Source organism: Strix aluco, chromosome 2 (assembly GCF_031877795.1).
Source record: "Strix aluco isolate bStrAlu1 chromosome 2, bStrAlu1.hap1, whole genome shotgun sequence".
Lineage (NCBI taxonomy): Eukaryota > Metazoa > Chordata > Aves > Strigiformes > Strigidae > Strix > Strix aluco.
In genome coordinates, this window is record NC_133932.1 from 91,772,883 (window position 1) to 91,798,373 (window position 25,491).

The following is a 25,491-nucleotide window of genomic DNA, read 5'->3' on the forward strand; positions in this document are numbered from 1 at the left end:
CTTCAAGTGGAAGACCTGTATACAATGCATCCTACTGCTGTCCTGTTCAGAGCAAAACTTCTCTCAGGCTCTTGTCCTTTAAATATTGACTCTCTTATTGACTCAGCAATATTTACCCTTTCAGACCCAAGGTCAGCAAGCTATCAAACCCAGTTAGCCAGGAAGATCCATTTGCTTAAAGAAATTCTAACAATTAATGGACATTTAAATTGTGAGTTTGCAGTAGATTTTTAGTGTCGTTTCCCAAGAACTGAGTGAAAAAAAAATCCAGGAAATTTGTAATGGATTGGCTATTGAAGCTAAGGGCACTCTTTTAAATTGCTTTACAGCTTCAGTACCTGTTTCATTTCAGCCTTTGCTGATTTTTTTTACAGCTCAGCAAGAGAGGTTTATAGCTTATCGACAAAGATGGAAGGAGAAAGGAAAACAAAAAGGGGTCAGTTGGGGCTCTGATAATCGTAAAAGAGCTTTCCATTTATCTGGTTCTATTTTGGATCATTGGATCAAATCCACCTTTCGTATGTCGAATTATTACAGTAGAGTTTTAAGCTTTTATGTGGGAGGCTCATTACAGCTCCTACAATGTGAGAGAGGCAACTATTTTAGTGCTGTTTCAAGGGGAGGAAAACGGGTTAAAGCTCAGCAGGCCCTGGAAATGGCTCTCTTTCGTGGGAGCAGGATGCTGGCATTGTGAGAGGCAGAGAGACACCCAACCCTGTGAAAGTCAAGCAACCGCCCAGGATGCACAGCCTTTCACCATGGGAGGGTACTGCTGATCAGGGATATCCAACAGACTTGGGGTCCTGGGAGCTGCAGCCAGGGAGGACCGCAGAGCTATGTGACCCCTTCACACTGCCCAGGGATGCTGGATGTCCGACTCAGGGGACGTATTGCCTTCCTGAGCCAGCAGATCACAGCATCTCATGGCTTCAGCTGGGTTCACTGGGCTCCTGCCTATTGCAGGGGCAGTGTTTTCCACATAGCTTCTGCATGTGCTTTAAATAAAATCCTCTTTCCCTAGAAATAGTGAGCATATCTTAGGAGAACAGGAAGAAACCTGAGGGCACAGCACACCTCTGTTGTCCCACTTTGAGGATTATTCTTACACCTATCTAAAAATAGGCAAACCACAAGTGCAGATAAGAGAGTAATTTACCTGCCTTAGCTCAGTGATTAAACTGCAAACAGAAGCCAGCCATCCTGACCTCCTGTCTGCTCTAAAGCTATCACCACAGTTATGAACAACTCAGACAGACTTGAAAATACAAGTGGTGTGGGTGACATCTTACAGTGAAAACAGGTGGTGTCAAATATGAGCAAAGACAAATTACTCCAGTGTAATACTAAAAAGAATTGGAGTAGATAATCAATCATAAATCAACAGCTAGTTGCATTTCATGGTGCTTTGTTCTCACACTACAGGAGACAGCAAACAGTCTTTTACCCTTCCTGTGCCACTCACAGGTCTGCAGACCTCTGCCAAGCTGTACTGGTACCTTCTATTCTTTAATTACTCACTTTTCTTCTCTCAACCTTTTCCAATAGCAACATATCATTTAAAAGGTGAAAGGACCAGAACTCCACTCAGTGTATCAGCTGTGGGAAAAAACATAGGGTTGTACAGCAGCAAGATGATGTTTTTTCCTTGTTTTTTATTTCCTTCTTAATGATTCCTAGCATTTGATCTGCTTTTTGACTGCTACTGAGATGATGTTTTCTACTCTCTATCATAACCCCAGGGTTTTTTTCCGCAGCAGTAATGACCACTTCACAGCTTATTATTTTATGGAATGATGGGATTGTTTTTTTCCCATGTACATTACTTTACATTTTTCTACGTCAAATTCCATTTGCCATTTTTTTGTCCAGTCATCCAGTTACATACATATTCAACTTTTTCCTGCCAAAAATAGAAGTACAACACTCCATCTAACCACTTGGTTTGCTTTTCACCCTCTATCAAATACTTTCTCATTAAAATCTTTGCAGAATTCATACATCTCCAATAGCTATTTCTGTTTTGCTGAAGCAACAGCTTTTCAACAAAGAGTTATATTCATCAAAAATATTGCATCCAGCTTTCCTTGGTAATATAACAGAGTCTTCTTTTGCTTTGTAGTTCTGTGACTTTATGCTTTTCCAATGTTTTGCATATAAATTAAGCTGAAAAAGACATAGACACAGCTGGTGTAACTCAACGTGGTTTTAATGAAAGTTTCTAATTTTCTTCCCTTATTTTCAGTTATTTGAATAATGTTTTTGTGCAGTTGAGGGAACTGTATATAGAACTACTAGTGGGATGTGTGAAGTAGCAATGCTGGAGATGATCAAAGTCCTTTAAGATTTTTAATTATTTTAGCCTTCCCTTCTTTCTCTTCTCCGCTTTCATTTTATCCACAATCCCTGCAGCCCACCTGCATTGAAATGACAAGACCCACAACTGACATGGACATGGAGGCATGCCAGTTTACACTGGCAGACTCTTTGCTGGGATACATGAATAAATCAGTGAATTCATAGCAGGATGCTTTTCAAAATATTGAGTTGGAATTTCTTTGCAGAACGCTAATTGCAAATATAAACCCAGAACATTGCACAATGCATGGGACATTGTTTACATTATGGTCCATATTAGAGTAGCTACCAGAGAAGACATATGATTATCACACCATGTGGTGATACAATCCTGTACAACAAAATAAACTGCTTTTGTTCCTATCTAATGATCCAAAACAAGGGAGCCCCAGTAAGCAATATTACATAAGCACTGGATCAACAGCTTATTCTGAACACACATGAACATCTGCCAAACAGTGTGATATTGTGGAAAAATATTGTTTTATTAAACATTTTAAGAGAATTTAATTAATGAACCAGTTTTTAATGTATTCTATTTGTCAGTGGTTTTATTAGTTTGTAGAAAATATAATTGCTTTGGCAGCCCTCACTGTTATTTTCTACTTCAGCATTTTATTATACACCTATAAAAAACAAGATGGCAACTGCTTTGAAATGCTAAAAGCAGAGCTAGATGTTATTTTATCCATTAAATAGAAGAGATTACCTGACCTCTTTATGTTTTATCACCTACATTGCAAGATGCTTACTACATTTACTTGGACTGAGGATCTTAAAAGAAAAGATGGGTCAAAAACAGTGTAAGTACCAATGGCATTCCCAACTGCAGCTGGAGCTCTCCAAGACACTATAGGTGGTTTTATTATATTATGGTGATGCCACTCTTTTTTGTTATACTGTTTTCTATCATCCATGTGTTAAATTCGCAGATGACACCAAGTTAAGCGTGAGTGTTGATCTGCATGAAGATAGGGAGGCACTACAGAGGGACTTGGATAGGTTGGATTGGTGGGCCAATGTTAACAGGATGAGTTTCAACAAGGCCAAGTGCCAGGTCCTGCACTTGGGCCACAACAACCCCATGCATCGCTACAGGCTTGGGGAGGTGTGGCTGGAGAGCTGTCTGGAAGAGAAGGATTTGGGGAGTTCTAATTGACAAGCAGCTGAACATGAGCCAGCACTGTGCCCAGGTGGCCAAGAAAGCCAACGGCATCCTGGCTTGTATTAGAAATAGTGTGACCAGCAGAAGTAGGGAGGTGATAGTCCCCCTGTACTCTGCACTGGTGAGGCCACACCTGGAGTATTGTGTCCAGTTTTGGGAACCTCAATACAAGAGGGATATCGAGGTGCTGGAGCAAGTGCAGAGGAGGGCAACGAAGCTGATGAAGGGCCTGGAGAACAAATGCTATGAGGAGAGATTGAGGGAGCTGGGACTATTCAGTCTGAGGAAGAGAAGGCTGAGGGGAGACCTCATCACTCTCTACAGCTACCTGAAAGGACATTGTAGAGAGGTTGGTGCTGGTCTCTTCTCACAGGTGATTAGCGCTAGAACAAGAGGGAATGGCTTTAAACTGCAACAGGGGAGGTTCAGACTGGACATTAGGAAAAAATTTTTCACAGAAAGAGTGGTCAGACAGTGGAATAGGCTGCCCAGGGAGGTGTTGGAGTCACCATCCCTGAATGTGTTTAAGGGTCGTTTAGATGAGATGTTGGGGGATATGGTGTAGGGGAGAACTTTGTAGAGTAGGGCTGATGGTTGGACTCGATGATCCCAAGGGTCTTTTCCAACCTGAATGATTCTATGATTCTATGATTCTAAGACTCTAAATATATGGATTTCAGAGATGCATTTGTTATGAAGATTAACAGGAAATAATTTCATATAAAAATGTGTAGGACAAGGGTCATAAATGTATTCTGAGCCAAAATATGATAGCTATTTTGTAATCTTAACAGAGATATATAAAGTATCCAGTGCTCCAGTGTTAGATCTACCAAAATACCTTGTAGATTCTGGGATAGTTTGTGAATAGGATATTAGCATTTTCCTGGGACTAAGTTAAAATTCTGATTAATACTTTGAGCTCTGCAACAATTTCTTAAAAATGGAGAAATCTTCACAAAAAATAATGGTTGTGTTTGCATTGCAATAGGCCTGGGGGAACCAGGGCACCATCATTCCACTCTCAAAAAGAAGTGTCCTGTTGCAAAGACATTATAATCTCAATAAAAAGGAGACTCATCAAAAAAGATGTAAGCATTGTGTGTTCAGTGGTATCAACTATATGATTTATGTTAAGGCAAATAAAAATCAGAGGGTTCTTGCCCTACGTTTCTTATAGTCTCCTAGCAAACCAGTGGGTGACAAGATAAGGGGTAACAAAAATAGTTTCTTTGTTGTTTTATATTCATATCAAACTAGCGATACGGCCTCCCTTTTTGCTATGATCAAATCAGTGTGCAGGGTAAAGATACTTAAGTGTGCAGTGTAACTGTATTGAACAGATGCTTTTTAAATAGAATAAAGTGTGTTTGGGATGCTGAGGAATGGTAACTGGGACAAGGAGACACAGAGGGCTAATAGAGATATTTGACATGAAGAAATGAAAGAAACGGGAGATCTCAAAGATGCTGAAAAGGAAATAGACACATCAGGCTAAGAAAGCCCTTGAAAGACAGAGAAGGGGCTTTCCAGGTAAGCTATGCTAACTTCAGCTTTTTGTGGTTTACCAAGGTGAAAATTTCCAAGACATCAGTTGAAATGGTTAGATGGATGGGGGGGAACATATCAGTTACTGGAATAAAGAGGCTGCCTGCAACCGTGCACTTAGCTGAGCTGCTGTAAAGTATATAAGTATAGGTATATAGTAAGGTATAAAGTAAGGTATATAGTAAGGGTCAAGGAGTTTTAAAGAAACTGGGAAAATGGAGAATGAATACTGCAAAAAGGTCAGAACTAAAGAGAATGATCCAAAGCATTCACTCACAGAAATTTTAACAGAAATAGTGATTGGTCTGAATGAAGAACTAATGGGAATATCTGTGTGTAAAAGCACCAGAGGACTCAATAGAGAACAAAGGTCAAAATAGTATGTATTGATAACCAAGGACATGACTGACAGCAACAGACTGGTTAAACTCAGGAACCTGTCTTTATTCACATCAAGACCAGCAGGTCTATGATCTGATAAAGCTGCTGCACAGATGACTTTTCAGCAGAAGACCTGTGTACTCATAACAGGAAGGCGGCAATAAAGTGACACCACAGTATGTATGTTATTCCTCTTCCTCGTATCCCATCTGGAAGACTGAGTATAGCTGTGAAGAGACCCAAAACGAGGAAACACTGACAAAACTTCATTGTGTTTTAGGCAGGCTGAGGAAAGAAAGATTCTGAGGCAAAAGAATCACATCATGGCTTATAAAAAGAGTAAAAAAAAATAGTTTATCATTGACAGAAAAGAACACGGTGACACGATTATGACTCAAGTACTGGTGTCCCTTTTCCCTGTCATGCACAAGTCACCCTGGGCAGGCCTCTCAGACATGTCTTTGTGGTTGTTGGTGGGCCCGACAGTGAGTGTGGGAATGGCCATGAGTGTCTGACTGAATTACTTGGAAAAAAATATCTCCTTGTCCTTTTACAAGATCTCACAATGAGTTAGTTTCCTGTTTATCTCAGATAAACCAGGTCTGTATATTCTGATCACAATTACAGGCTTAAGAAATATAAGAATTCCCTTTTTAAACAAAACAAATCTGTCTATCTAATGAGAGCATATGCACTGTAAAATTTTTTTTAACCTTTTTACATTACTATATTTTTAAATTGCCTGTAGCAATAACAGGTACTGAACTGTAAATTTGAAAAAAAATTGGCAAAGACCTCAGCATCAGTAGTACACATTTACTGGTGAATATTTTATAATAATTTTAAACTCAATTAGGAATTAAATTTTGCTAACAAGTTTGAGCTCTACCTATGACTTTTCAAAAATGGACAATTTCTTACAGAATGTTTTCATTTCTTTACACCCAAATTATACAGTAACAGACTATTTAAGGCACGTGATTGTAATCTTCCTACTAAAACCAAGAATATATTATTGGGAAGTGGGGTGTACAAATGGTGACAAGAGGAAACTTAATATTATGCAAGAAGGGCAATAATAAGTATAAGGCTTAACTTTGATATTTAAGCTTCAGAGTTTAGGGGGAAGGGAAATAACAGAATGTTATTAAACTTAAGCTCAGAAGATCTTGCCTCAAAAATTGTAATTGTATTTTCTCTGTATGAATGAAAATACAGCCCTCTACTAGTTAGCATGGCAATATTATAAAATGCCAAGTGATCCCTAAATATAAAAGTGCATTGAAAATGCTGAGGTAAAATTGCTGCTCATGATACATGCATGTACAAATGTTCATTATTCAAAATAATGCCTGGATTTTACAGACTATGTAAAAACTGCAGTGCTCATTCATTTTGGTACCAGAAACTGTGGACCAATTAAAAGCCACATGAACTCCTAGAGAGAGGAAACTCTGTATTCTGTATTGCGCGAGATTACTTCAAAATTCAGCATCTAAGAGGGATCCAGGTCAACACAGCAAGGAAAAGTAGATTGGCCACTAATAAAATTGGTCTTTGCAGACTTTGAAGAACTACGTAAGTGACTCCGGCATCTCTGCTAACAGTATGTGATCCAAAGTGACAAAGGACAAAACCAAAAAAATATTTATAGATAGATATAGATAATGACATAGATACATATATATGGCTATATAGAGATAGAGCGGTAGCGAGATAGCGAGATAGAGCATTACTTTAAAACCATTTGACCAGACAACTGGCTGAGAGTAATGCAGGTAAAAGACAAATCTGAAAGAAAGGCAAAACAGAGCACTTCACCTCTCCTGAGGGCTTAGAGACCTGCTTCTCCCTGTTGACCTAGCGATTGCAAACATATTGGCTTTCAGAACTGTTAGTCAGACAACCTGGAGAAATGGACTTTGATGAAGCCCATGTGTTACATCTATCTGTGCATATCTTTTCTGATACCCATGACTGTGCTGAATACAGGGAACAATCAGTTCTGTAATTCTGAAACCTTCTGAACTCACCTAACTTCAGGCAAGACCCTGGAGGATCCAGACCCTTCTTACAGGAATTTGATGAAATAGTGTCAGATTTGGCTCCTTTAATAGAATAAACTCCTTCAACACTATCTCAGCAGTCTCTATCCATTTCAACTCTCCCTCATGTTCTCATGCCACATCTAATTTACTTATTTTTGTGCCAGAAAAATACAACTTTGGTAAGATATGCCACAGTGAACTGAAATTTCAGATGCTTTGAGTGGGAAAAAAAAGCATGTAAAATACTAAATATGACTCAGATCTAGGAAAAAGCACATAAAATCGAAAATATGATGTAGAGCTACAGGGCATTCCATGGCATCTAGAAGAGACCAAAGGCCAAGTGTGATAAAGTGGGAACATAACCAGTTGTGAATTGGCAGAGGAGGGGAGGGGAGGGGAGGGAGGGGAGGGGAGGGGAGGGGAGGGGAGGGGAGGGAAGGGGAAGGGAAGGGAAGGGAAGGGAAGGGAAGGGAAGGGAAGGGAAGGGAAGGGAAGGGAAGGGAAGGGAAGGGAAGGGAAGGGAAGGGAAGGGAAGGGAAGGGAAGGAAGGGAAGGGAAGGGAAGGGAAGGGAAGGGAAGGGAAGGGAAGGGAAGGGAAGGAGAGAGAGAAGAGAAGAGAAGAGAAGAGAAGAGAAGAGAAGAGAAGAGAAGAGAAGAGAAGAGAAGAGAAGAGAAGAGAAGAGAAGAGAAGAGAAGAGAAGAGAAGAGAAGAGAAGAGAAGAGAAGAGAAGAGAAGAGAAAAGAGAAGAGAAGAGAAGAGAAGAGAAGAGAAGAGAAGAGAAGAGAAGAGAAGAGAAGAGAAGAGAAGAGAAGAGAAGAGAAGAGAAGAGAAGAGAAGAGAAGAGAAGAGAAGAGAGAGAAGAGAAGAGAAGAGAAGAGAAGAGAAGAGAAGAGAAGAGAAGAGAAGAAGAGAAGAGAGAAGGGAAGAGCAGGATCCAGCAACAGGAAAAAAAAAAAAGAAAAAAGCCTGGCTGGTTCAGGTGACTAGGCAGCTAATCACTATTCTTGAAATCTTTTTATTGTGCTTTCTTCCCTGTCCCTCTCTCGTTCCTCTGCTGCACAGCCTAGTGTGCTACTGCCAAGAATGCCAAAATAAGACTAGTACTTCACTTTGCATGCCAACTGGGGAGAGAGAGATATCATTACTGTGTACCATGTATTGCATGAGATCTCCCCATCCTCTGCCACTTTGCCTTTGAAAAGAGTATGGGCATTTCCAAAATTTTTTGTACATACATCCTGACCTCTCCCAAAACATTAAAGATGGAGGCTACGTGTTCTTGCAGATACCCCGTTACAGAAGCGAGTGGCAGATTATGGGTGTTCCATATTGAGCACCATTCTGCTATGTGATTGCTGAAGAAGATGATTGTTTAGGGATTATCATGATATAATTAGAAATAGAGGAGTTTGTCTTTTTATCAGTCAGCTTTCTGGAGGAGACTCTTGGCCTAAACAGTTGGCTTTGTCATAGCACAAGTGGTGGAAGCCAAATACATAGGGCATAGCTAGGGTAGGAGAAGACCACATGTCCTGTGCTGCCCATACTGAGTAACAGTTTCACTATCCCAGGACAGTTTAAATCCCTCCTGAACCACATTTCTGAGAGAAAACAGGCTGTTGAGTGCTCAGCTTGGAGTGAGAGAGTTCTGCATAAGGATATGTGCCATTGTGCCCTTCTGCAGCATGCTGTGACAGCAGGAGAGCCATTATCAGGGCCCAGACAAAATGGTGTGTATGTTTTCAAATAATGGCTGATCTGTTTATCTTTCTTATACATTTACTCACCCTGACTGCACGTAGGATTGGTGTCTGCTGGAAAATAACAGGCCTCAACAAGCACCACCTGAAGGCAAGTACAGGCAAGTGACAAAATAACAATGACAAATTAGATAGGTTGTCATCTTGACTCCACCAGCAGAAGGACTAGAGGGCAGCTTGTAGAACATCTATGCATATACAGTCATTCTACTCCTCCTACCATTTCCAAGGTCATCTCTGATAATTTTATCTTTTATTGTTTTCTGTACATATTTTCTTTACACATACACACATACACACCATATAAGACAATGGTGAAACTCTGTTTCTTGACACAACTTCATGTACATCTTTTCTTGTTCTGATACTTTGAAGATTCACAAGAGTTTTCACTAACGTTAGCTTGAAACTTCTCAGAAAATCTTCAGCTTCTTCCCCTGAACACTCCCACCCACCAGCCTGCACGTCAACAGAGAAAACCTTACAGCAAATATTAAACAGCTGTTTCTTCCATCCATAGTATCATATTATGCTCCCTTAGAGAAGGCTCCTCCTTCCCAAAGAACACAATCAGCTTCTGTGGCATTGGCAATAACTGAGCTTGAAACAGACATGTCAGCTAATAATGTATCAGCTAATAATAAAGCAGTTTTCTTCATGCAGTACACATATACAGCAAACTTACATCCATGAACTTACATTCAGCAAAATCTCTACATAAAACTTCTAGGTTCTCCAACCTTAGTTTGAGGATTATCTTCAAGAAATCCATGCTACACAGTGTCTATATGTGGGTCAGGTATCTGGAACTGCAGTGGAAAAGCTTCCTGGTTTCTCCCACACCTGCTCATTTTTTGTTTCATAAATAGGTGATCTCATGGAAACAACAGAGTTCAAAACAATGAGAGATGGGAAATGCCTTTGTTTTGTCCATGTTTTATCAAAAAGCAAATTGCACTGTTCTCCCTTTTTCTCTTTGTTTAATTCTTCATCCATGAATAATTTCATACTGACGCATCTCATTAAAATAAACCTTTAAATATTATTTTGGAAGAAGTCTCCTTTTGAATTTTCCCAATTGTTTTTTTTCTGCGCACGCTGCAAAGAACACTGTAGTGTGCAAAAACTCTTCTGGTAATCTCATTCTGACTTTAGAATTTCTTTCAATCTCATTTTAATTCCTCAGCATGGGCTTTGTTTTGCATAATAGTCAAGCCTGTGAATCTAAATTTGATTGATGCATATTTGTATTCTTCCATAGATTCTACAGCTGTCAACATTTTTTTCCAGCTAATGCAGCACATTCTCATAGTCACTCACCAATGAAATAAAATTCCCTACAGCTACATGGTTAATGAGAATACATTAACAATATTTGATTCAACAACTTCAATTATTACTTAAAGACACAGCTATGTTATAATAGTTAAAGCATACAAATAACTATTGGAATTACTGTTGTTTGTGTATTCCTACTGTTTGAGGCAAACTGATTCAGTCCCAAAGAAAAATCTTGTTCTTCAAAAGAATTTTTATGAATCACAGATCATATCTGGCCTGGAAAAATGCAGAGTTTTACCAGATGAATGGGAATTAATTGCTTCAATCTATTAAAAGAGTTTTAATAAAGGACTCCCAGGAGATTGTGTGAGCAAGTTCCAGCACAACAATGGAAATACTTATTGCAGCAGTTGCACCCTCTCTGAACTTATTCTGTAGTAATATCTGGGAAAAAAAATGTGTAGGAGAATGACCATCATCCCATTGTTCATGTTTCCTTACTGCTAAAAATATCACCAGTGTTCCAGTGCAGTCTGAAATGACAGCACACACACACACACAAAAAAAAAAAAAAAAAAAAGGAAAGGAAATATTTTTTAAATGACTTAACGAATGAATGAATGCCTTGCTTAAACTGAAACGTTTAGGTCCAGGTTTGTTCTTGTGATTTGTGGATGATGATTCCTAGCTGAAAAAGCTACCACTCAGCCCCTTATTTTACACTGTATCTTTATACTGTTGAGTAAACAAAATTTAGAAGTGTTCATACATGCTGACACACAGATTTTTTCACTCAAATATCTGAAAGAATAGTTTTTATATTGTCACCCTCTGTAGTTTATGGAGAAAAACAAGACCTCTTCCAGATCTCTTTCTTGGGATGACATGGAATGTCTTCTGGGAATATTTAACACAGGTCTTATGAACTGGCCTCTTGAAAAAATCTGTTTCCCTCCATAGAAAGTAAAAGGAGCTGGCAGGATATGTGACTCACAGTTGGGTGTTCAATTATGAGTTCTCTGCACCCAGGGGATGAATCCCAGTCACAAAAGCCAATGTTTATCAGAGGGTTCAATACCAGTACCACTTAACTAGGGCCTACAGAACAAGAGGAGTCCTCTAAGTTCCATGAAGTTCTGTGGATCTGTAACTAAAAAAGTGTGTTAAGTGGGAGTTTACTGAGAAGACACAATTCTTTCCTGAAAATATATTACATGTTGGCAGTACAGGCCAGAATGTCCTGTTAGTATAAAAGGAGGAAGGAAAAGGACACCAGTACATAGCTAAATTATATACAATTAGTACATGAAATATATGCCAGAATCCTCTTTATCTTCACCTATGTCTAGTTCACAGGAGTCTCTCAAGGCAAGCAGGATTTAACCAGTATGTGCACTTGTTAACAAATCCGGTGACAATCCTTCAAGGGAAAACAGGCAGGAACGTGCCCAGGTACAATCTTTGGATCTGGATTGGAGTCTTAACCATATGATTTCTGGCCTCCTAGCAAAAACTATTTTTTACTGCATACTTGCACAGAATAACATTGGAGCAAAGCTCAGGAGAAAAACACACTTGTCTTGTTCATGACATAGAACTCCTAAATGGGGATTTTTTTTTACACTGATGTGGTGCAGAATAATAAAAGAGCTGAAGAAAATTATTTTACAGGCATAGATATACACATGCATATATTTCTTAGCTACCCTTAAATTGCTGAGAGCCACTCATACCCTAAAAGTTGTTACTCAATAGTTTGGAGTAGGATCCTTCACAAAGTTAATCTAGGTCAGGGATCTGTGTCTGGTTCTACTGTCTCCCATTGGGTGGTGGCTCTGCATTAACAGGGACCCTTTTGGTCTTCACCAGCTGCTAATCCGCCCCACCAAGCAATTCAAGAGTGGGTACAGAGGGCAGCAGAAGGCTGTTTGACCAGCCCAGAGGTCTGTTCCCTGGACCACTTTCTCACCCCTGACTGAACTGACCTGAACAGGTGGTACATCTGCTCATTACTTCACCTGTGTTTTATTGGTGCCCCTGACTGATAAATCACGTAGTTTTCATTGTCACAGAACAAGGTACCTTCCCACTGCAGGTTTTTTAGCAGCTTGGCTCTAAATGTGTGTGTGTATGAACTATATTTTCACACTTATTTGGATAACACCTGGCACAGTCAGGCTCAAATCTGTTCTCTTCCAAGACAAGTATTAAATAACAGTGAGTGATAATTCTAATGGTAATCACTTGGAATGGAAAAATATCTAGTTATATCTGAGAGGCAGACAGATCTTCCCAGGAGACTGAATTCCTATTTTTCTTCCTATCTTATTCTACATAATTATTTTCCAGGCATTGTACTTAATTATTTTTGAGAGAATAATTTTTTTTTTTCTTGAAACCAGATAAAAACCTTTTTTTTGCAGTGAGTGATGTAATCTTGCTTTTGACGCATATGGTATTAAGAAGAAATAGTAACATGATTTCAGATCCCATTAAACTGAAAATATGTGTCTAGTATATGTAAGAATAGCCATTTTAGAACTATAACCACAGAAATCCTTCATTTTCTTGAAACAAGATACAGTATGACTACAACAGCACTGGTATTAACACAGTCCTGGTGGTAACGCCTCGGTTGCTAGGCTTGAAAAACCTGCATAAATTCTTCTGAAAAGAGCTACTTCTGCATGAATCTGCTCCCTCTATGTTTTTCTGGCTGGAATACCAATAAGTTCCATTAGCAAAATTTCCTTTTGACCAAAACATAAGTGGTGGGGTGAGTTTGTAAACCCTGAATATACAAATACATTTAATTATACTTTCAGTAACAGTCAGATAATCACACTTACACAGTTAAAAAAGCCCCAACATTCTGTTTGCTTAGACATTTTAATTACTATTTATAGTCATTCGAGGTAATTCTGAATTGCGTGCTTCCGTCTTACGATGCCGAAATGCGATTTTAAGGCTTTCCCCGAGCTAGTAATTTTTAAGTGCACTGTATGTGGATTGTATATTTATAGGAAAAAGCTATGATAATGAGGCTCTGATTGAGTTCAGTTGCTCAGGACTTTCATTTATTGAAACATCTATTGTGCATTAAAGAAATTCATGAAGCTCTTTTGTCTCTTTAGCAACAACAACAACAACAACAACAAGCCTGAGTATTACCTAGAGTGAATCTCTGGCAGATTTGGGTTTGCTTCATCATGTAAATTAGAGTTGTGGCTTGAACTGATTAGTAAAACTAGGGACTCAAGGCCTGAGTCTGTTGTTGTTCACACAGAAGCTCCATTCACATCACAGAAAAACACCTGTTTTAAGTTACTGAAGGGAAACTTGAGTTATTGCAGTGTAACTGAGAGGATAATCCAATCAATTAATCAAAAGGATGTAAAGGAATTCTTATACCTTGGGCTAAACTTTCACTCTAATTTACATAGATTTGCATTAATTATACTTTTTCAAAGCTATTTCCATAAAGTAAAAGGTGAGTATTTGGTCAGTGATCCCAATGTGCCACTCCAGAAATAAGTAACACTTCAACATTTACAACCCATATCACCACCAGGCTGCATCCCCAAATTAAGATAATCTCAGTCCAATGAGTTGAAAACATCTCCTCTGGTTTAGTTCCCTAACATACAAAGAGTAACTAACTCAAACCCTATCTCAGCCCACTATTAAGTACAGTCCAGTTACATTTAGCAGCTCTCATCGACTGTGAAAAAAATAGTTTGGGGGTTACATCCATACAACTAGATACAATCTTAACATATGGAAACATTAAAGTTCTGTTGGGGAAATATAAGGTCCTCAAAAGCTGAAGAGCACACTCTTTGTGTTCTGTTCAACAGAACAGATCAATTTCTATTACTTGGACCATGAAATCTCCTGCAGGCCTTTTTATGGTTCTTATTAAACTGAAGACACAGTCAAGATCTGGGTATTTCTTATCACTGCTGTGTGACATGCCGGCTCTGATCACAATCTAGCCATGACTTTGTTTATCCCCTCAGTGTCAAAAAAAGTATCAGGTACTTGCTTACCAAAGCTGCTGTTCTCATGACACTTGACTGAACACACCCAGTAAGATCATAAAGATAATAGTCAGAAGTTTCAGAAGCTAATTGGTGACTGAAGCTCAGTTTTAGGTGAACCTGGACTTCACAACAGGTTCTCATGTGTATGCAGGGTAGGTTTATTTGGTAGTACAGCTTCCAGAGGTGAACTAAGAAATGCAGCTTTCCCGATTCAAAGTGCAATTGCTCTTCTTGTCTTCTTTCAAGCTCCTGCTTATTTCTTTTCAGATACTTTCAGAAGTCCCTACTGAAAAAAAAATAGCCTTTAGCTGTCCACCACATACAGAAACCCAGCAACTGAAGAAATCTAGAAATGACAAAATGGTAGCACCAGGGAACAAAAGGTTACTATTTATGGTGTCTTAAATCTCCAGGGAAAAAAAAAAAATGGAGGAGCTGAAAGAAGGCAGGTGGGAAGGAGAGATATTCATGCTGAATGACAAAAAAATTTGTTATTGCTCCTCACGTGTGTTTGCACTTCATTTTGAAGAGTAGTATTCTACTATGTTGATTCTGAGCTCAATTAGAAAAGAGCAAATTCCAGAATGGTATTAGGTTTTCTTCAGAAGAACAGCTTAGGCAATTTAATATCCAACAGGCCACAGGCCAGAGCTGAGATTGTTTGCTGTGCAGACAAAAATAGGTCTAGCCTTCCACTACATAACTATAGCTGCAAGCTTAAAAAAAACCCCAAAACCCCAAAGCTTGCACCTCCTGAGTCTCAGTACTTTTACATGTAGTTTGCTCCAAACACAACCAAGTATCACTGTTCGCACGATGTGTGAAATTAAAAATCACAGGTTGGGATCTCTGTCAGCAGAATCACTTTGTTGAAATCCAGCAACCTTTACCAAGTCTCATCAGGTAAGGATCTGACACTGTGTCTTCTCCTGGCTCACAACATGACTTTGCAGGCAATATAGTTGTAGTGGGTTGACCTTGGCCAGCTGCCAGACGCCCACCCAGCAGCTCTCTCACTCCCTCTCCTGAACAAGAGAGGGGAAGAAAATATGATGAAAATGCTTGTGAGTTGAGATGAAGACAGGGAGATCACTTACCAATTTCCATCATGGGCAGAAGAGACTTGGCTTGGGGAAGATTAATTTACTTTATTGTCAATTAAAATAGAGCTGGATGGTGAGAAACAAAACCAAAATTAAAACAGCACCTTCCCCCTGGGTCCTCCCTTTTTCCCAGGCTAAACTTCATTTATTCATTCCAAGTCCTCTACCTGCTCCTCCACCCCGATTGGCACAGGGGGGTGAAGAATGAGGTTTGTGGTCAGTCCATAACAGCTCCTCTCTGCTGCTTCCTCCTCCTCACACAGTTCCCCTGCTCCAGCATGGGGTGCCTCCCACGGGATACAGTCCTTCAAAAACTGCACAGATGTGGATCCTCTCCATGGTCCTCTCCAGTCCTTCAGGATAAGCCTGCTCCAGCATGGGGTACTCCACAGGCTACAGAGGAATCTCTGCTCTGGCTCCTGGAGCACGTCCTCCCCCTCCTTCTTCTCTCACATTCACATTTTAATAATTTTAATAATTTTTGCTTGTGTTCTACTGTATCTCCTAAGCCAAATTGAGGGATTTTCTTTTGCTGCTGATCTGGAAACTAAACCTAAATGAACTTTACTAATACAAGCACAATCCAAATAGTGAGCACATTCATTCATGCTTTAAAAAGCACGCTCAAGACATGCAATTCTTTATTGCATTTTTTAAAAACTCTATTGGATTTGCTTAATTTTAGGTGCTGTAGGGTTTTCTTTCCACTTTTGTCCTGGCCTTGCAAGGGTGATTGATACCTGGCACAGGTTGCCCAGAGAGGATGTGGAGGCTCCATCCTTAGAGATATTCAAAAGTCATCTGGACACAGTCCTAGGCTCTAGGTGGCCCTGCCTGAGCAGGGGGGGCTTGTACCAGATGACCTCAAGACATCTCCTTGAACCTCAATCATTCTGTGATTCTGTGGTCTTAAAATGGTGTCAACAGGGGTTCATATGGAAGCAGGTTTAACTGAGAATATGTTGAAATGACTTATTTGTTACATACAATATATATGCTGAACACCACCTACATACAGCAAAGTGCCTTTGACAGAATTGTGATGCTTTATTGTTATGAACAGAGTAATTCCAAGCAATGGAGAAAAACAATGGTCTTGTAAGACTGAAAATTTCACAAACGGGAATTAAACTCAATGCCTAGGGATAATATCACATGATTTCAAAATCAGATGTCAGCAGTTAACTAGTGTAAATGATTTCCTCCTTCCTACCATGGTCAACTACAAAATCAGGTGTTGGTAATGCTAAAATTGAAAAAACATTTTAGTTGATAGGTAACCATAATGGTCAAGAGTATGAAAGCAACATGATTTCTTTTCTCATCCACCGCAGTACTTCTGTGTAGCTAATAAATACTTTTTTTTTTTAATTTGAAAGTATTTTGTGGAGAGGTTCAGAAGGAATTAAATCATCACAGATTAAAGCTATCTCAAACACTGCAGTTAAAACCAAAGTATTTGGTATGACAAAACCAAAAAATGTACTCACTTTAATGTTCAATGCCACACAGTGACTTTAAAGTTACTAAAAGTAACTCAGTGAAAGGTGTTCCAGTTTAACACCTCTGAAGTTATTTTTTTTTAAATAAAGAAGTCAATAAATAAATTAATTTGTCCATCTGCTGTATATAATCATGATAAAGTTGGACCTTATTAGTGGTGTTCCAGTGGAGTTTTCAAGCACAATACGCTGAATTAAGATCTGTGAGTTGCTAGGCATGTTTTCCTAGTTTATCGTGCTGTATTAGGCTGGAAGGGTATAGCCCTGCTCTGAGTGCTATGGGCGAGCACGACACAAAATTACACCTATGCCTATTTATCCATTGTTAAGTTGCTGATTTTATATGAAAATTGGAGAAGTTAAGACAGGTGAAAAATCCTTTGTGCTTCCATATCTAAGCTGGCGGTTAATAATATTGTTACTTTTCCTTGACAGACAGCAATAACTGGAAGACAAAAAAATACACATGAAAAGCACAGAAATCGAGAGACCAATTAGTATTAGCAGAAGAGTGCCTTACAGATAATTTAGGTGGGAATTTCCAGAGGCAAATGTAAGTTACTGTCATGGCATTTCCCTGATGGAGTAAATGATATTATTAGTCATCTCCACCATAACAATTACTTCAAGGATTAAAATAAGGAAAATGGCAAATCTTCAGGAGGTTTTTTATATTCAATTTTTTTTTTTTTTTAATATACTTTCTGAAGATCAAAGTCCTTCTCTCTGAGATGTACACAAAAATGACTTCTAGGAGAAAAGAATTGTATTACTGACAAATTTAGGCATTATACTTTGAGAAAGTGAAAATTAAAAAAGAAAAATGAAGAGCTTTCTGCTGTGGCCCTGATTCAGGAAAACACACACCACCTTCATTTGATTTCAAACAGGAGTTTAAATACAAACTCAGTTGGACTCCAAATGCAGTACACTTAACTGAAGTTCAGTAAGATAAATCTTTTCCAAAAGACATCTAATCTAAGCTGTTATATGCTGCTCTAACAGTCAAGAAAACGAGAGAGGTGAGCCCTAAAGGTGATTCCTAGCACCAAGCCTAGTCACTTCACAATGAACTGAACTGCCCCTGAAGTGCTTATCTTTCTCCATGTGGGAAGCTGAACAACTAGGAAATTGCTTGGGTGACTGAAGACGTCTGTGCTGAACTCATCTCCCAATGCCAAGATGCACATCAGGGCCCTGGCAGCAATGTGGAGATCTCAGCACATTATCAGTACAGAGACAAGGAGGCTGGGAGGACAGACCTAGACTTAGTTCTTGGTGAAGGATTAATCTCACCTAACTTTGGATGCTTAAATCACCATAAGCTCTGTGTAGCCAGTGAAGAAAGACCAGCATTTTTCCAAAACGATCCATTTATCTGTTTTAGATATCTACACTAGGATGAGATGAAATGTCCTCCTTCCTCTCCAATGGGTAAAAAGGAAGCATGAAACTGCTCCTGTTGTTTTTAATATCTGCACTGAAATCATTGGATGAATCCTACTTCAGGCATCACACAAGGCTGGTCTGGGGGATACAATGCTATAATTCTTATAAATTATGTCCAGTTGCTGGGCTATGATAGCAGGGAGATACCTGGCTCCAAGGCTGTGCCCAGATACCTTTTGAGAAAACTGCCTAAACCAGTGTGTCAGTAAGTGGTCCATCATCTCCACCTTTTGTCAATAATTACACCAAAGCGTTTCTGTTTCTAACTAGAGTGTGCTCTCAGGCCTAGGCAGAAAGGAAGGAGCTGCACTGAAGGATAAGTTTTTCCCTCAAATCTGTCACCTGTTGTTGCTTTGCATCCCATTTTAGCAATTGTTACGCTTGTGTTGGCAGAACATTTTGACTTCACAAGCATATTACCAAAAGTGTATATATAATCTTACTTTTTGATTTATGACACACTCAACTCATAAACAGCTCAATGAAAACAGAGGAAGGAGAGGCTTCATGAATACTACTCACTACACTACTTAAGAGTATCAGAAATTAGCTCTGGGTTGCCTCCAATGCCTCAGCCTTTGAACTACACCTAGTCCTGCCTCTTCAAAAGATTCTGACTATAATCACATTTTATTATGAATAAACATTTAGCCCTCCAAACTCTCCTTTTTACTGCAAAGACCTCATTTTCCTTCCTTCTCACTTTCTTTATTTCTCTGTCAGAAAGGAGCCTATTTGTTCTTTTCTCATTCCCCATCAAGCATTAGCAAATGTTAATTTCTCTTTTTTTTTCAGTATTTTATAGAGAAAATACTGAAATCCTGTGGCAGCTCCCCTTTCACTCTCATCTTGTCTGAATTGTTTTCCCCTCCAAATTTCCTTTATTCTACATCATCTTATGTCCTAGATTCTATGGGTGGTTGGCAGTTGCCTTCATTTATATCTTTTAATCTTCCCCTGTCACTCTTTTAAGACAGGTTTATTTCAGTCACCTGTCATTCACGCCAATCCCCTGACTTCAATTCACTTCCTTTTTTTTAGTGAGGCAGCTTAGACACTCATCATGTTAGCTCTCTATTTAACAAAAAAAAAAAAAAGCCAAGAAGAAACAGATACACAAAGGACTAAACCCTGTTCTGTTATGTCTATACATACTAAATGACTTAAATGGGGAAAGGTTGTTTTAAATGTGAGAAGAACTGAGATCGCAGTCTCAAGTGTGCCTATCAGAGCACTTTGAAAATGGTAAAGGCAGATGAGATCAAAAGGCTGAGTGGAGAAGAATACATAACTGGGTACCCATGCTCTCTTTTTTAAAATCTCAACAGACAGTAATGTTTTGCAATGCAAACACTGAAAGAAAGAAAAAAAGCTTTCTTCAGCAATAGTTTTGAAATCACATGAAACTTCATAAACTTTCCCTACTCTAACTCTGGGTTTGGAAGAAAACAATTTTTAAATGGACTAATGTAAACATAACATAAAATCAACCGCAGAAATCTTCTGAAGCATCCCAAATCACTCCTCAACACTTTCCTGCCCAAAGTTTAATGTAGACTAGCACACCATGCATCATGTCAAGTGCTGTTAAAGTTTTACTGACGTATCAATGAACTCACAGGCTTTAGCACCTAATTCATGATGTCTATTGTGAATTGGTTTAAATGCCATACTAATAACCATAAGGAAGTTAATAAATGAAATGGCTATGTACTGAGCAAAATATGTCAAAAACAATAAATACGCTATCAATCTAGGTTTTGAAGTACAAAAGCAGAAAATTATTCTTCTGGTAGCCTTATTTTCATTCAGAGAAGTGCCATTCTGAGTGCTGTGGTTCATCCTTAAACAAATCATGAGATGGACTCAACTTAGTGAAAATAATCCATTTCATAAAATACCCTTCAGTCCTTTCTTCCTTGTCACCTCAAGGCCATAGCACTGATATTTGCAGTAGTTATGATGGCAGTTGAGACACACAAACATTTAACAAATGAGCTTTCTTCTACTCTGACAGCAGCTTTTCTAAGTGCTTTTGAGTTCTGTAGAAGGAAAAGGTGCACAAGGATGATTTTGCTTTCCCAACCTCTACTGCCTTTGGATCACATGCATGAATTGCATCCTGCAGAGCAAAAGGAAAACACCCCCAATATGTTATGTTAAGAAATGAAACAAAGCAATAGATAAGGCAGCATGGCAGGATACCCCATTTTTAACTCTCGACTGTTGTCTGGCAGCCTGAGAAGACACTTTCTCACACACCTTCAGCTCCCTGCAGACAGTGGTTCTGAGCTCCCATCCTCCACACTATTTTTGTGTTTTTACTTGTTGCAGAATGGTCAATGGCATGAATCACAACCCAGAAATTACAGTGTGTCCGTTACAAGAGCAGTTTAAAGCATCCTGTATACAAATTTTAGTAACAGCCAAGGTCACATCAGAAACTCAAACCATTCAAACAATTTACAAGATAAAAGTATAGGAGACCTAACATCAGCATGAGTTTTATTACATACTGAACTGAAGAGGTTCTTGAGTCATCTTCAGGGTTAGTGCAACAATGGTCAATTTATTATGTTGAATGCAGAGCAATCAAATGGAGATTCAGAAGACCGAGTATGGTTTACATTTGTCTTGCAGCTGATACTCAGAAAAAGTGCCAGTATACACTTAATGTCCTAAAAACCCACTGTTATAAGAAGCCAGCATATACTCTACAGGAGCTTGTGTATCAGGATAGCTGTTTTCTATGTTTATTTGCCACCTATTTTCTCCACATCTGTAGCCTGCAGAAATGAAGCCATGGCAATTACTTGGAACTAATGCTTGGCAGATATGAATTGCTGCAGGTCCATATAGGACTGTAGGATCAGAGTCTAGATTTACATAATAAAATTTAGAGCACAGGGGGATGCTTGTTAGGCTTTTTATGTCATCCTTACCCATGCCAAAAAGCACGGATGTTAAGATGAGTATTGCAGTGAGCAGCTGTTTGAAATTTTCGGTATACTGATTGTGAAAAGTTTCCAAAGGAAGTATGGACACTCATAGCCCAGATTTAAGCCTACTGTTTTTCTTAGTTTCCTTTGCAGACCCCTTTGAAATCATGCATGGAGGTCCCACCTCACTCTGAAACACAGATTAAACCCCACTGTTGTAAATCAAGCAAAAAGATTATTGCAGAAATTAAACACACAATTATTAAAGCTGGACAAAACCATGCAGAGACAAACTGATTCAAAATCAGACTGAAAAAGAAGGACAGAGGAAAAGACTCTGCTTTACTGTGAGCCGTCTTGAAAACAGGTCTGCAGCAGAAAACAGAGATATAGCTCTTTATTCCCCCGCAGCAGTCAGAAAGCTCACACATAGACAGCAATTTCCTAAACAAGGACAAGGCATTAAAAATCAGGTTTGCAGAAAAAGACACAGATTTAAAGGAACCTTTTTGACTCAGATTTACTCCCTCAGAATTTATATTTTGTAAAACGAAGCTTTTATAGAACTGTACTGTTGGCTTTATTTTAAGACATCTATGGAAATAGATTGGTTTTAAACAAATAACATACTCCCCAGCACTGTTGGCAACCTAAGCTTCCTCAGACACAGGGCCTGAAAACAAAACTGATATTAAACAAAAGTGCAGCTAACCTCAATGTCTAAAAAGAGCAAAATGAAGGAAAGGAAGAAAACAAGCTGTCCACAGCCTGGAGAGTGAAGAGCTGTTTAATATCTTCAATCTTACTGAGACAAGATGTTGATATCAGTCTTAGTCAAATCAGTGAAAAGATTTGCAGTGACTTTTAGGGCACTGGGCATGAAGCCTTCCATTATTATAGCATATCATCTAATATGTGTTTAGCAATGATTAGTAGTTTATCCATTAATTATAAAATTTTCTACAATATATCCATGTAAAAAACAAAAAAATAAGCTAACTTTCAATATCCTTCTGAAATCTTCATGGTAACTGCTGGTTTTGCCAGAGAAGTTTTTTCAGGTTTCTTTTGCTGATAATCCAACATAGAATTTAAATAGAAATTATATGTCATGCCATATTGAATCGCTTGTTTCAAACATAAGGATTTAAAAGGCTAGGCTATTCCTGAATAATATTACAAGATTACTAATGAGTCATCTGAATTTTGGTTAACACGTCACAATAAAAAAAATTGAATATTTCTCCAGTCCCATTCTAAAGATATTAAGCTAATGCTTAATGTTCCAAACATGGGCAAAGTAATGTACACAGATTCCTTTGGTCTACAATTTCAGTGTATTTGCTGTATTTCAAACCTTAGCACCTAAGATCATGACAGGAGAAATCAGGAAAGACATGGGGAATGAGACAAACAAGACATACAGGAGCTTACAGTCAAAGCAGCAATTAAGACTCTGTTGTTTAACACTGTGATGAGTACTTTAAAGTGGGAAGTTAAAAGCATAGCACAAGTGCTCCACCCTATCGCTGTAAGCGATGCCCTCTTCATTCTCATAAATAGACCAAATCCTTTAATGCCCTTCATCCATTTTCAAGTTTCTTAACACGAAAGCAGTAAGTTGCAGTGATGCCCCTCACTTCGCTGCTGGGCTTTGCTATGACTGATTGCTTGAGGCCTTTTTCAATGCTCTGTAGGAAAAGGAGAAATAAAACAGCAACAGAAATGGTGTTTAAGTTCTCATCTCCTTCAAGTATGTATTGAAAGAAATGTCACCAAGAAGAAAAGGCATTTCTCCCATATTCATTGTGAGATAGTTTATGAAAAGAATTCCATATTGTGGATTACCTGAAAATGTTGGGATTCGTTTTCTCTTCAGTCTAATATTTCTATGGAACTATTTCCATATACATACATATACATATTTTTAAAAAATATAATTTTTAAAGCTTTTTAAACACAATTTATTGTATTTGTACAATTTTTTTCTCTTTTATTTTTTTTCAGGGGGAAAAGGGAGCAGTAGCAGCCTGCACCTATGATTCATGAGTACAGCAATACCGAAACTAATAGTCTACTGTCCCTCAGAAATGGCTCCTGACTTTACATCATCTAACTTTAAAGACCTAGCTGGAGAGTCTTGACTCCTCATACAATCAGTGAAGAAAAGCATCTGGAAGGCATCTAAATAGGAAGGCAAAAGTAAATATAATCTCACTGGTCCAAATTACTCTCTGGAGTTAACTCTTCCCATGGTTCTATAAGGAACTTCAGCTCTTAACCTAAAATGAGTACCTAAAATGTTCTTATTGTAAATGTTGGGAATATCTTCACAAGATCCAAAATTTCAGGTCCCAGTTTTTGTTCCTGCTTATGGAGAAGATCAGATAAGCTTGTTAAATGAGTCCATATTTTTTCTCAGAAAAAAATAATTTATCCTCATGAATAGCCAACTGTGAGTTAATGCGTATAATCATTCAGTATGTGTCATAGCCAGAGACTGATGAGATATATAATCCTTACTGTAAAGGTAACATGATAGACTTAAATGTTTGCAGGTCAATGGATCTCTACTGTTTTGGGGTATTTCTTTAAAACTGATTCATATAGTCAAGGCCAGACAACATCATTGCATTTATTTAGTCTACTTTCATGAATGATAGAAGAAACAGCTACTATTCACTATACAGAAAAATCTGTAATTTCTGAACAGACCAGAAGATTGGAAGCAAATCTGTAGTCTCAGCCCATTTCTATCTTGTAAGTTTGTATGCATAGTAATTAAATACCACATTAGGCAAATACTTATTCAGGGATTTCTTAAAACTTAGTTCACTGATATGGTTAAACTTTTAGCATCTACTCTAGACATACAATCAAGAAGTTTATAAGAAGTTTGTTAACCAAACTGAAGAGCAGCAGAGCTCTTGCTCCATGCTGTAAAGTCAAAATTCCATATTAAATATCATTTTAATATCAGATTGACCATAGAACACCCATGAATTATTTTACATAGACAATATAAAAATCACAGACTTCTGCCCAGAAGCTCTCTATTAAAAACAGAAACATGCCTATGTCCAGCAGCTGACTTAAAATCACAGTGCTGGGCCAGCTTTGAATTATTTTTAGCACATCAGGGGAGGAAAGTATGAGACCACATTGAGAGATTAACAGCTAGACACAATGCCTGAGTTCAGTAAAAACACAGATTGCCCTGTTTTAACAGCCAAAGTCATCAACTCTTGAAATGGTTTAAAAAAATCTTTCCTAGCGCTGGTAAGATACCATACACCAGACTTCAGAGATCTGTGTGGCTGGGCTAAGCAGAAGAGAGCAGAGCAGCACTTGAAAAAACAGGTTCCCTTATTAGTATGCTCTTTGGATACAGCAGCCCTCTCTCTGCTGTTCCCCATTAGACAGACTTGCTTTTCATAGGGGCTTCAAGCCTCACCTCCAGCAAATTCTGAAGTTACATGGACTGCTTGCAGGTAAAACATCTGTTGGTTATGACACCGCCATCATGTTGTGTCCCCCCTATATTTTCTGCTTCATTCATGTGCTGGTACATACTGCATTGCTTTCTCACCCAGCCCTGAGTGGATCCCTCCAGCCCTTTTCCTGCAGAGGGAGCGGTTGCCCTGGGATTAGCCTGTGCTCCCCAGCATCTCTGCCTCCTATAGAGGCAGAGAGAAGAGAGGCCTCATGCAACAGCTGCTGAAGATAAAAAATAGCAGCATGTCCCTTCTTGCCTTTGCTCTCTTATTGATCACATCTGATGTAACAGGGATGGGAGTCACAGTTCCTCACGTGTCAGGATCACTGCTCTTCACTCTTACAAGGTGTTTCTAGCCAGTTTTTCTAAAGGACTATCAAAAGTAACTAGTGATATTAAGATCCTTGTACTTTGCCT